Consider the following 14,761-nt stretch of genomic DNA (forward strand, 5'->3'; position numbering starts at 1 on the left):
GACTATTCTGATTGTTGCTTTGCCTCTGCTGTCCATTATAGTAGCTACGTCCACCTTGCTTTTGACGGTTGAGTGCCGCCACTTGGCCCCTGTCACCTCAGGATCCAATTATTCCCACCGTATTTAAATTTTGTAGTTGGGTGACTGCGGTTCCCACTGTTAGATCTGAAATACAGAGAAGAGCAATTACGGGGCTCTTCGAAGATGTAGGTGCTGCCCTCACAAATCTATTTTGCAAGGCACTGATCAAGGGTATATCTTCTGGACCCTCCCAGCTGGGATAAGTAGGTCTAAAGTGACTAATCCACTCCACCATCCCAATCTCCCTAAGCCTTTGGATCCCTTCCTCTACATTAAACCAAGGTAGATCAGCCATTTGCAGCTTACTCACAGTGGACTATCTTCTAATCCATATTTCAGCTAACAAACCAAATAAACTATTAGCAAATAAACTATTAAACCTTTTTGAACTTCCTGAGCTGCAATATTAAATGCAGAGTCCCTACTTAGTGGGCCCAAGTCAATAAATTCAGCCTGATCCAACTCTATATTTTTTACACTATTATCCCACACCCTTAATATCCATTCCCATGCCTGTTCTCCAGATTTCTGTTTATATAAATTAGAAAACTCAAGCAGTTTTTTTTTTTTTTTAGTGTAGCGCACCTCCTCATGGGTCACACTCTCAACCTCACCTCCTAGGGGCCTGCTGGAATTGTAGTCTAGCTATAGGTCTAGAAGCAAACAAAGGTGTTGGGGGTGGCTCCTGAGGAGCATCAACATTATTCTGTGGGACAACTGCCTCAGAGGAAGCCATCACTGTTGCCTCAGGCAATGCAGGGTTTATCTCCTCAGACAAAGGTGGAAAGGCTGATGGCAGCATGGGTCAGGAAGCGGATGTTGCCACTACTGAGGATGGTGAAGCTGTTTCTTCTGGCAAAAAAGGTTCATCAGAGTTTACAAACTCAGTGTCCCTAGCTTCATCAGGGTCCTCCCACATGTCCCTATTCCAAGTTGCAGAGTATCATTCTCTGCATATATATATATGTGTGTGTGTGTGTGTGTATGTGTATATATATGAGTGTGTGTATATATATATATATACTCACACATACACACACACACATATATACACATACACACACACACATATATAAAGGGGAGTTTATTAAGTATTAACTCACAAGATCACAAGGTTCCACACCCACAATAGGCCATCTGCAGGCTGAAGAGCGAGGAGAGCCAGTCCAAGCTCCAAAACTGAAGAACTTGGAGTCTGACGTTTGAGGATAGGAAGCATCCAGCATGGGAGAAGGATGTAGGCTGAGAGGCTAGGCCAGTCTCTCTTTTCACATTTTTCTGCCTCCTTATATTCTAGCCATGCTGGAAGCTGATTAGATTGTGCCCACCCAGATTATGGGTGGGTCTGCCTTTCCCACCCCACTGACTCAAATGTTACTCTCCTTTAGTAACACCCTCACAGACACACCCAGGATCAATACTTTTTATCTTTCCATCCAGTCAAGTTGACACTCAGTATTAACCATCACAATTATCAAGCATCAGAAGTCATACAGCATTACTTCCACCACATTCCATTGATTACAATAAAGTCACCGTCCCCTTCAGATTAAAGAAAGGAATTAAACTGTACCTTTTCCTAAGAAAGTGTCAAGGTTCAAGAATAGCACACAGCATTATTTTGGACCTCTTTGGAAAATACAGTGAGTCACAGATAGATATTTCCAAATATGGATAGCTAGATATAGATGTTTGAATGCATTGAATATATGACTCTATTGAATGTTTATGTATATTATACACACACACACACACACACACACATACACACACGCAGCAATGTTTCTCAAACTATAGTCTTTGGACCCTTTCCAGTAACAAATCCGAGGGCCAGCTAAAATTGCTTGACATGCTACCCACCCTCAGTGATAGTTTTCCTTAACTGAATTTCATTTTCCCTAAATTGCAACAGATTCTAGCCCCACTCCAACTGCCAGAAGGTCTTTGATTGTAGTGCAGTGAGAATTGTTCCCAAGTGACCCTGAAAGCTCAAGCTGAGCTTCCTGAATCATGGGATCAAGCTCCCCTCTTTTAGAAGGATTCTAAATGGGATTAGTCCCCACCATTCTTCCCATGGTAGGGGCTGCACCCAGATTTAGCTGTCCACAGAATCAACGGTTTCTCTCTCCCAACAAGAGGAGGTGTAAGTAATTTCTCCAAAGTCTCAAAGTCCCCAGATACTGGTCACCCTTCATTATTAGACAACTCCTATTAAATAATGAGTGCCCTAATGCTATCCCTCCCCCCTCCCGCCACCCCACAACAGGCCCCGGTGTGTGATGTTCCCCTTCCTGTGTCCATGTCTTCTCACTGTTCATTCCCCACCTATGAGTGAGAACATGCGGCGTTTGGCTTTTTGTCCTTGCGATAGTTTGCTGAGAATGATGGTTTCTAGGAGATATACCTAATGTTAAATGACGAGTTAATGGGTGCAGCACACCAACATGGCACATGGCCTGCTGGAATTGTAGTCCAATTCCATCAGGGTACGTTGTGCACATGTACCCAAAAACTTAAAGTATAAACAAAAAAAAGAAAAAAAAGTAAATAATGAGTGCCCAAGTCTGAACTGCTTGCTTTCTAAGCAGTTTGTGTGTCCCTGTCACAATTGATCTCAACCTTAGAGATCACTAGGAAAAAATATCCCTGCCCCAGAACACAGACTCACACTAGACATAGCCCCACATCTAGTAACCCTAAATCAGGCCACCCTTTGCTCAGATTACCATATTTCCTTTCTCTAGGTCCTTTAGAATACCCATTTATTTTGATAATAGAGAATTGTACACATTGAGGTTTATAATTTTTGACACTATTTCTATGCAAAGGGCATATATAAGAAAACTAAAACTATTCACTTAAAGATCCTGGGTATAAAACTGAAAAATGTTGGCGTACTGGTTTGTCATCTCAGCCACCTTGACAATCTTGCAGTCACATTATGCTTAGATGTCTGTTTAATAAGTGAATTGATTATTCGCTGCAAAATTATTGGTCTTTATATTAGAATTCTTTGCTTGTAGGTGCCTCAAATTTGACGTGTTGACATGTCTAAACATCAGAAATCACAAATTGGCTGCTCACAGGACTCATGCAACTTGCAGTTATGTTTCTGTGGCCTGTACACTTTGAATTAATAGCTAAGATATAAAAATAGAATGATAGCTTTAAAAATTAGATTTCTAGCTTCACTTGAAAAATCATCAGAGCTGGCATCACAAGGCTCATGTTGCTTCTGCCAATAATCAGCCAATGGTAAGTGGTAACTGTTTTCTTTCTACTCAGCCAGTGGCTAATCTGCTTTACTTTTATTTTATATAACCTCCTTGGTCCCAAAGGGCATTAGGTCTGGGACACTTAATAAATTTTACATCTCAAATATTCAGCTGATTGAATGATGAGTAGTAATGGGGCATATGTTATAATTGGCACATCTATCGAAATATAGGGGAGCAATTGAAACCATCAAGAGAGCTACTCAATGTACGATCACCCAGGAGTAATAGGAGAGCTATTTCATGATAATTCATTTGTCAGCCCGAATACATGGCTAGGATTGGGAAGGGAAATAAAGAAACATCTGAGCAGCCTAAAGATATGGCATAAAATTCACACACTAGAACTCATGCACTTTACTCAAGCGTGAGTACCTTAAACCCTCATTCAACACCCATTTATTATTTAGATTATGCAAGTAGAAAGCTTAGAAAGAACAACGAAGATTTCACAAATAATCCCTAATCCTGTCACACAGAATACTGTTTTCTTTGTTTTATATTAATTTTTATTTTTATGGGTATATAATAGGTGTGTGTATATATATATATATATTTATGGGGTACATAAGATATTTTGACACAGGCACACAATGCATAACAGACACATCATGGAAAATGTGGTATCCATTCCCTCAAGCATTTACCCATTGTGCTACAAACAATCCAATTATACTCTTTAGTTATTTTTTCAATGTACAATTAAATTATTATCAACTATAGTCACCCTGTTGTGCTATCAAATTCTAGGTCTTATTCATTCTTTCTATTTTTTTTTGGTACCCATTAACCACCCATATGCTACCCCAAACTCCCAGTACCCTTCCCAGCCTCATAACCGTCCTTCTACTCTCTACCTCTATGAGTGCATTTGACTTGATTCTTAGGTCCCACAAACAAGTGAGAACATGTGAAGTTTGTCTCTCTGTGCCTGCCTTATTTCACTTAACATAATGATCTCCAGTTTCATCATGTTGTTGCAAATGACAGAATCTCATTCTACCCCGTTGTGTATAAGTACCACATTTTCTTTATCCATTCATCTGTTGATGGACACTCAGGTTGCTTCCAAATCTTGGTGGTGTGAACAGTGCGGCAACAAACATGGGAGTGCAGAGATCTCTTTGATATTCTGATTTCCTTTCTTTTGGGTACATACCCAGTAGTGGGATTGCTGGGTTTTGTGGTAGCTCTATTTTTAGTTTATGGAGGAAACTGCTCCAAACTGCTCTTCACAGTGGTTGTACTAATTTTCATTTCCACCAACAATGTACAAGGGTTCCCTTTCTCCACATCCTCACCAAAATGTATTATTGCCTGTCTTTTGGATAAAAGCCATTTTAACCGGGCTGAGATAATACGTCATTGTAATTTTGATTTACATTTTTCCGATGATCAGTGATGTTAAGCATCTCTTCATATGCCTGCTTGCCATTTGTATGTCTTCTTTTGAGAAATGTCTAGTCAGGTCTTTAATCCATTTTAATTGGTTTATTAGATTTTTCCTTTGGAGTTGTTTGAGCTCCTTATATATTCTAGTTATTAATCTCTTGTCATATGGTTAGTTTGCATATACTTTCTCCCATTCTGTGGGTTGTCTCTTCAACTTGGTTGATTGTTCCCTTTGCTGTGCAGAAGCTTTTTAACTTGATGTGATCCCATTTGTCCGTTTCTGCATTGGTTGCCTGTGCTTGTGGGATATTATTCAAGAAATCTTTGCCCAGATCAATGTCCCGGAGAGCTTCCCCAATGTTTTTTTGCATCATTTTCATAGTTTGAAGTCTTAGATTTAAGTCTTTAATCCATTTTGATTTGATTTTTGTATATGGCAACATATAGGGGTCTAGTTTCATTCTTCTGCATATGGATATTCAGTTTTCCTAGCACCATTTATTGAAGAGGCCTTTTCTCTCAAAGCGAGGCCAAATAAGCAATAATATATACATATATGGTATTTCACCTCAGCAAACTCATTTTCAACAAAGATGCCAAGAACATACAATTGGCATCTTTGTTGAAAATGAGTTCACCATAGATGTGTGGATTTGTTTCTGAGTTCCACTATTCTGTTCCATTGGTCTGTGTGTCTGTTTTTATACCAGTACAATGCTGTTTTTGTTACTATAGATCTGTAGCATAATTTTGGAATACTGTTTATAGTATTTTTAAAAATAACATTGGTACTATGTTGTATACATACATATATGTAGTACAGATCATCTTTTATAAAATCTCTTTGTCATTAATGCATCTTAATTTTCCCCATGTTATTACATTTTCTTTTACATGGTTTTTAATATCTGTAATATTCTACCGTAAACATATATCACTGTTTATTTGACCTAGCTTTTTAGAATTTTTAGTATTAAAATTATTTAATCAACATCATTGCTGATGAATTTTCCCTCAGTACCCATATTATTTTCTTAGTGTAATGCATGATTATAAATACTTAGTATAAAATACTTTGGAAAGTGGATTACTGGTTCAAATAATACTTCTTAAAATATATCAGTTTATATTCCTATCAACACTATATGTGAATTACCGTTGTCCTAAGAACTACCTTCCCCAAACTGGATATTATCATTTGGATTTCAGGCATAGAAATTTAAAAAAAAGACAGAAAACAATAAAGAAGAAACTAAAACCAACTAAAACTATGATGGGGGAGACATATTAGAGAAAACAGCCTTATAGTCCTCAATAGCTCCTGAAATCATCCCTGGGTACTACGCAATAATGAATATTCATAACAATGGCCATGAGTCATCAAGTAAAGGTTAATTCATGCTCAAATAACTTGGCTTCAAAAGTATACATTGCTAGTGGATTGTATTCACTATTTTGTATTCACTATATTGTAACCTTGTATAACCCTTTAGAAAAATAATTCCGGAATATACCTGGAGCCTTAAAATATTATACCTTTCGACTCTATAATTTCACTTTTTGGACTCTATGTTAAAATAAGTAATTCTTATACAAAAAAAAGGACCAGTGTACCTTAATGTTTACCAATATATTACTCATACTAGCAATAAAATAAAATGAAGCATGAAATTAAATATCCAATGAAAATTGAATACTTGTAGAAATTATGGTAAGTCTACCTACAAGCTGTGATAAACAGCCATTATGATAATATTTATTAATAACTTATAATAACTTTAAAAATACTTATACAAAACTGTGCAAACAATATATTCATAGCTGTGTAAAATGTTACATGCAAAGAAATAGGCTAGAAAAAAATGCATTAAAACATATAAAATATTAGCAACCGTCAATCATCTTTGAATGTTGGAATGATAGATGATTGCCTTCCTTTTATTTTTCTGTCTGTGTTTCAAATTTTCCATAATGATAATATTTTATTTTTATAATAAACAGAACCATAAACACTTATTTTTAAGTACTTCCTTTAACAAAATTTAGATAAGTATCCCAACTCTTACACAAAGTTTCGTTTTTAAACATTTAAGTTAATTAATGTGTTTACATGCTAAGTTTCAATCATCTGAAGAAATCCTCATCCAAAACTCAACATGATATTCACCATGATAACAGACAAATTTGACATTATTGCATATGAAATATTTCTAAATTCTACCTGCCTTACTGTATAGACTAGAAGGTATTCTGATAGCATTAACAATAAGTATGATGATTTTTTTGAGTATCTATATATGTATCAATTATCGATTACTATGATAATGCTACATTATGAAGGACCACAAGAACTTATTAGCAAACTAATGAATGTGTATTAAGTTCATGAGTCTGTGGGTCAGAAATTTAGGCTGGACTTGGCTGGGAACCTCTGCTATTGGATGAGCTTGCCCACGTCTCTAATAGTGAGTGTCATGTTCCATCATAGCTAGGTAGATTGTAGCTTTTTCTCATGTCTCATTCTCCAGCAGACTACCTGGTCATGTGGCCATGTTCTCATGGTGATGTCAGAGGGAAGAGTGCCAGCAGAAGTACTCTGCTTAGATCACATCTTGTATCATCCCCTTGTCCAAAGTAAGTCATGTGATCAAACCCTGAGCCAGAAGTGAGGAGACATTCCAGTTATACAGTAATGGGTGTAGCTATAGGCAGCATGGCAGATTTGGCCATTAATGTAATCAATCTTCCACCATATTGAAAACATTGTTAGTTTTCTCTGTTTTTAGATGCTATTCTTGGTTCCTGATCTGGTGTTGCCATCAACATGCTAATTGTTCCTGTACACTTGCAAACTCATTAAACCTGAGAAAAAAGGCAAGTCTGATTCTTCTGCCTAACTTCAGACTGTAGGGACAAACCAAAAAAAAAAAAAAAAAAAAAAAAAAACAAAAAACTATTGTATCCAAATAGAAAAACATTATGAAAAAAAAGCATCTATTGGGTTGCAGCTGGACAAATTTGATATAGCTGGAGAAAATTTCTCTTGGCCTTGGCTGACATGTATCCATTTCAGAACCAAAAATTGAAAAGAGCATCTGGTATTTTATAACAAGTCTTTGTTATGGTTTATTTTTAAGCTTGAATTTTATCATCCAACACAAAGTTAATTTCATACAAAACTGATTCCATGAGAGCATCAGGATTGATAAATGCTCATTGAGTAACTGAATGCTGGATTTAATCAATTGATATTTGAATTATGTGCTACAACAAATTAATAGTTGAGATCTCTCTGCTGTCTAATTCATCCTGACAGAAATAGACCAGATATATGTTTCCATTTCTTCCCAACACAGAGAAATTTTTGTTATAAACAGACAGAAGTTTTTAAAAAAGGATATCAGCTATTCTACTTACAAATGTATGTCTGATCTGGGATGTTTTACAAAAACAATAAGTTTGAGGAGAATATTAGGTGAGGAAACTCAGTGGACAAAAAGTAGAAAGCTGATTTCGGCAGAAGGGAACACATCTATTCTCCTTCTTTAATTACCCGTTGAGATAATAAGATAATTATTCATTAGAATTAGGAGATACACATTCATATACTTTGTTTCATCACTAAAAGTGAAGATATTCATTCCTTAAATCATTTTGACCCTTATTATGTGACTGACACAGAATTGATGTATAATAACATTATAAAGTTATTTGTACATTATTAATGTAAAATTATTGTTGTATAATAAAAAGGCATGAAGTATTAATACATGCTACAAAGAAGATAAACCGTGAAAACATTATGTTAAGTAAACCAGCCACAAAATACCATGTGTTGTATGATTCTATTCCTAAGAAATATCCAAATCTCTGGCCAAACTACAGAGACAAAAGGACTGGGAGTTCCCTGAGGCTGGGATGGTGTAGGGATGGGGGATGACTGCTAATGCATGTGTGTTTCTTTGGGGGAGTTTGAGATGTTCTAAATTAGATTGTGGTGGTGTTTGCGCAACCCTGTGAATATACTAAAAGTCACTGAGCTGTACATTTTGAACAGGGGAATTTTATGTTATGTGAAATTATGTTGATTAAGTTGTAAAGAAATGTATAGTTAAAAATCTGGCAGCAACGGTTAGAGAAATGGCAAGCATTATGAAGAATATTGGAAGCAAAGGAAATATATCTTAATCATTAAATTGTTTAAAATTAATTGGAATTCTTACTAAAATTATATAAATAATTCAAAAGGATTATAATATCACTTAGATTTAAGTGAACTAAGAATCATTTTCATCATTACTGTAACAACAATAAAACACATAGGAACACATGAGAGTTCCCTACTAAGTTTAAGGAAGGCAAACAATGAGGAAAAAAAGGAAAGTGGAAGATCATAGAAATATAATGCAGAGACAGAAGTAAATTCCAGGGAAGGAAATGCAGGGATTCGAAAATAAGAGAAAAGATCAAATACATGTGGAAAGAGGTCTCAGGAAAATGATGAGTTCTACTTCAGGATTCAGGTTTCTGTGAATGTTAGCTGCTGATTAGGGACAGATAAGACATGGTTCCCTTCCAAGTTGAATTATTGCAGCATAGCATCTCATTTTCTTTTAAACGTTTTTACTGACAGAACCATGCGTGCCTATATTCACAACATATTTGTGACACAAATATAAAAAACATACTTAATTTCCACAGCACCATTGCCCTCTCTAAATAAGTGGGACTTGATCAAATTATGCATCTATAGACCTACGGAACACAATTAGCTCAGGAAGATCTTAGAAAGGGTAGCAAATTTATAGTTCTCAAAGTGTAGATTTGTTTATCTATACTATTATTTAACTTTTCTTCAAGGTTCTCCTGTCTTTGTGATTCTCTAAGACAACTTAAATGCTTTAAGAGTCAATAAGGGGCCAGGTGTGGTGGCTCATGCCTGTAGTCCCAGCACTTTGGGAAGCCGAGGTGGGGTGGATCACTTGAGGTTGGGAGTTCCAGACCATCCTGGCCAACATGGTGAAACGCCATCTCTAAAAATAAAAAATAAAAAAAATTAGCTGGGAGTGGTGGCAGATGCCTGTAATCCCAGCTACTTGGGAGGCTGCGGCAGGAGAGTCACTTCAACATGGGAGGCTGAAGTAGGAGAGTCGCTTGAACCCAGGAGGTGGAGGTTGTAGCGAGCCTGGATCGTGCTACTGCACTGCAGCCTGGGTGACAGAGCAAGACCCCATCTCAAAAAACAAACAAACAGCAACAATAAAAAGAGTCAATACGGGTGCTCACATGCCTGATTATAGCAAGCCATACCACCAGCATAGACATTGATCTCCAAAACCAAAAAGCAGCATTACAGACAGCTCCCTCTCAGGATCTGCTTCAGTTAGTCTTAGGACTCTCAAAGATTCTGGAATATGAATCGATCTATACCACATATCCCAATCACTTTTGTTGAAATCACATGCCCTTGTCACACACAACATTCATATTGAATTACTTATTTCTTCTCTGTCAAGCAACAGCTTAACCTTGGATTGACTTCTTAGCTTACAAGCTACGCAAAGTTATTATGTGACTGAAAAAAAGCTAAAGTGTGTTTGAGGAAAGCAGACAAGAAAGGCCACATAGTTCAATCAGAGTCAAAGATACCAAATGACAGTTCATCGTTTATATTGCCCGAGGTGAAACTTCACAACCGTAGTCATCCTTCAGTGTTCCAAGCTTCAGAATGTGTTTTTAAAAAACAAAATAATGTCAAGTTAAAGATTAGATATTTAAAATACATTTTATGAGCATTTGGTAACAGCGACAAATCAACCCAATAACGTTTTGTGCTTGTTTGAGGCATTTTGAGTGCTCTACACCACGAAGAAGGACTAAGGTTGGTGTGGGTAGTGGTTACACAAGCTAGGTTGTTTATTCTGGAAAGTTCTTAGACACAAAGTGAGCCCAATCTTTTGGTATTTGCACTGTTTGCCCTGTTAGTGCTTCTTCCTACTTTTTCTACTCTTGGGATGGCCTATTTCCAGATGCAATTTGATCAATTTGGGGAATATTCTTATCTTGCTTCTTTATTGCCAGAAGATAAGAGGGTTTTTTTCAATCACCATATTGCCTCATTTAAAAAATAATAACAGTTATGTGTTGATGTTTAATGGTAAGAAGCAGTGGCAAACATTCAATTGCTAACATACAATAAACGGAAGAGGCAAACTCAGTAGTGAAGTTACATAACCATTCAAATTAATTTCTTCTTACTTTACAGAGTATAAGATTCCAATTGGATGCAGTTAGACAGCAAATCTTTATTGCATCTAACCAAATATGTTTATGTTATTGAGATGCTCTGGAGTGAGACTATCTGAAATACAGGACAACAGAAATGTGCTAGAAATACACCATTTAGGCTCTGGGAAAAAAATCTATGAAATTTACATTACATGGCTTTATTTATGTAAAACATAAACCTAAACACTCATTAGAAAGTTAAGCGTGGCTTTAGAAGGTAGTATTACTAAACTGTGGTAGGGACAAAGAAAAAGAAAAATAAAATTTCAAACAAAATAACAAATGAAAAAAAAATCAAAATTTAGATATAGATGAGATAAAAAGAAAACATTGTCAGAGTTATAGTAAAAAGAGTCACTAAAAATGTCAAGACATTTTGGAGATAAATGGAGTTACTAACAAAAAGCCTTTCAAATAGCATTGGTGCAGAATTTTAGAAATGAGCAGAAAAAAACTGGAAATCATAGAAAAGATAAATAAAAAACTGTTCTCACATTGGGAGAGATACACAAAAAGAGAACTTGTAAATTGTATCATATTATTTCAAATCATTTCTAGATTAGGCAGGATATAAGCAATCAGTAATTAATTAGGATATATTCTGAAATGAGCTGTCTCTTACTTAGATGCTTGATTGATTAAATTAGTATTTTTAGAAGCGATGTTGGAGAAAATGGCTATTTTAGATTATTATAAGAAGAAAAATATTTATTGAAAATATAACCCTGGAATTATTTTTGTAGTTATAATGCAAGTAAACCCAGGAAAAATATATTAAAAGGCAAATAATATATTATTTGTACTACATATCATAGTTTATATGATATATTATACAATAATATATACTTTTACATATAACTTTTACTTGGATAACATTTCACTACAATTTCAATTTTTTAAAATGACAATATGACAAGAATCTAGATATTTTAAATTTAGAAGTAAATCTTGGATCTAAAACCAACTTTTAAAAATTCAGATGGAAAAGCAGCTACCAGCCCAGCTACCTGAGGTATCTGCCAAGAAGCCAGGTGCTTTGTGGGAATCTCTTCCATAGCTTAGCATCTGGGTTTTCTAAGTTGTTACCAAGGGAGGAAAATGGAAAAAATCTACCACAGTGTATAGTGCTGAGGTTACTGGCCTCTTCAGAACAATAATATGAAAATGTTTTCTTTTCAACAATGAGACTCACAAAATGGGAATAGAAATCCAAAGGTAACAAAATACTGTATTCTCTAAAATGTCTTTTCTGCATTATTTTTAATTTATGTTAAGACTGTATTAGCTTCAGAGTGTTTATCTATGTCCCCAAGAGAGGATTAGCTGGGAACATTCTTTGAGATAAACTAAAAGAACTATTTGGTGCTGGCACTGTTAAATTTTTCTGATGTGCAGGTGTTTGTAGTATTTGTACAGTTGCCTGATTGGTTTTCATCCAGGTAAATCCACAGAGAATAAGGTTTATCGTTTGAGGATAGAGAGGTGCAGAGGCTATTACAGAATACAGTGAAAACCTGCCACTAGCCACTTCCATGCTATTTTCTAAAGCGTTTCATGTTCTGACTTGGAGAATATAAGCAAGACTTCATTTCACTGAATGTTTCTTACTGATGTTTGCTGAATCACATGCATCTTACTTTTTCCCAAAGTCTTTTATGATCCACTCTGTATTCCTAACTCTTCATTAGTATTACAAAGTGAGAATTTATGTTGTTACAAAATAATAAAATATATGAAATAGCTTGTTATTTTTGGATATGCTTTACAACAGTTATGGAAAAAGAGTTCATACATTTACTCAATTGTTCCATCAACAAAATTTTATGAAGCCTCTGAAATTTTCCAGGCAATGTGCTGGGTGCAGGAGATAGAAGAGTGATCAAAACAGAAATGATCTCTGCCTTCATGAAGTTTATGGTTCAATGGAGAGGCAGAAAAACTGGGTATCACACTGGAATTTTAACTACTAAATGCTGCATTTCACAGGCTGTATTAGATCACAAGCGGAATTAATAAATGATTTAGCCATATTTTGATGCTAAGTGGAGAGTATAAGACTAAAATTTATTGAGCTCATACCACATGCCAGCCTCAGAATTGCATGATGACTAGGCTATGATTAATTTAGCCATTCTGTTAATGGACAACATTTTTTCTAATTTCTTCCTATAACAAATGATGTTACAAAGAATATTCTTATATCATTGTTATACTTGTTTCTCTGTGCAAATATACAAGTGCACATACACAAGGAGTTTTCTAAGACACATCCACAGGAATGGAATTGCTTGGCATTACAGTATGAACATCTTCTAATTTACTACATATTGCCAAATCATTCTCCAAAATGCTTGTACCAACTTATACTTCCACCAACAACACAGAAGAGTTATATTAATTTGTGCCCACACTTCATATTGCAAGACTTAAATTCTGCCAATCTTATGAGTTTAAAATGTATGTAATTGTTGTTTTGATTTTCATTTTCCTGATGACTAATGAATAAAGCATCTCTTAATAAAAACATAAGTGATTCAGCCAGTTTCCTCACCCTTAAAACCATTCATCCACAGTGAAAACCATGGTGTTGGAGATTGGAAAAGGCGTTGTTGGAAGGTTCCTTTAAATGATGTTATGCAATGAGTCCCCCAGACCAAAAAAAAAAAAAAAAAAGTGAGCATTTGAGTGTGGCTGCCCCTTATCTTAGTTCTTCAGATACAATGAGCTGATGTCTAACTACAACCTAGAAAACCAAATTGCAGAAACAGGCCAGCCATCTGTTTCTACAACAGAATAAAAAAGAGTTGATTCTGTATTTGGATTGGTCTGTTCTTCCAGAATTTGTCCAGCAAAGGAAACTGAGACTGCAGTGCACCAGATGCACGCAGAAGGTGGGAGAGCTGGCCTGGAGCTGTTTTAAATTCTACCTTAAAGGACAATCTAGAAGGCTGACAGGAACCCAAAGGTATATTTTATGTGCTGTAGAAAAAGTAGGAGGAGCTAAAGTATGTGTGACTAGCAAAAGAAAAATGAATCTCCTATGTCACAGGAAGTGCAAGTTTGTGACTAGGTGATGTGAATAAAATACTCACCTCAGGCACAAAATTTAAGGAGCACAAAAAAGCAAAAATTCAGTAACCAAGATAGTAAAATTTTAATGCACTATTTCAAAAAAAGTCAGAATTAATGCCAAAGAATATATGATGAACAAAATATTATTTCTTTAAGACAGCTCTCAACCCTGGACTTACATATCCCTGCCTCACTTTCCTCACCCTAATCCTGACTTTTCAGGGAATGTTCCTAGAGGAAGACCCTGAAAAATAAAAAAAATAAAGAGCCCAAGAAAGAGTCCGCTTTAAGCCTCTTGCAGGCCCAGAAACCATGAAGTTCTCTTATCCCAGTACCAGCCAGTGAAGACTACACTGCTGCCTTGTCTTTCATCCTTCTTCCCTTTCCAGCACAATCATCAGCCTCATTTCTGTTGGGGTCAGGAGCCACAGCAGGTAGGTGAAGGAGAGGCATGAGGGCTGTGTGTAAGGAGAGCTGACGGTACCAAGTTGAATCTGTGTTTTGTGCCTTAACATGATCATCACAGGTCCTTTTTATCATTTAAGAGATATGGATTCTGTCAAATTTTTTGTCCAGAAGCAAGAAAAAATTAACAAATCAAAGGGACAGTGGAAACAAGATGCTTTCTGCAGGTTCAGTGTACCAGTTACACA

At 35.9% G+C, this 14,761-nt stretch overlaps 1 long non-coding RNA gene across 3 annotated transcripts in view; it reads left to right on the forward strand.

Moving 5' to 3' along the window:
• LOC107976387 (uncharacterized) overlaps positions 1-14,761 on the forward strand; it is a 93,313-nt gene that overhangs the window by 3,017 nt on the left and 75,535 nt on the right. Inside the window, exon 2 of one of the 3 annotated variants that reach the window (XR_010159627.1) lies at positions 3,105-3,336. The exons of the other annotated variants lie outside the window; for them this stretch is intronic. This is a non-coding gene — a long non-coding RNA (uncharacterized LOC107976387). The remainder of the gene's footprint in view (positions 1-3,104; positions 3,337-14,761) is intronic. 3 annotated transcript variants of the gene reach the window in all.

This window comes from Pan troglodytes, chromosome 7 (assembly GCF_028858775.2).
Source record: "Pan troglodytes isolate AG18354 chromosome 7, NHGRI_mPanTro3-v2.0_pri, whole genome shotgun sequence".
NCBI lineage: Eukaryota > Metazoa > Chordata > Mammalia > Primates > Hominidae > Pan > Pan troglodytes.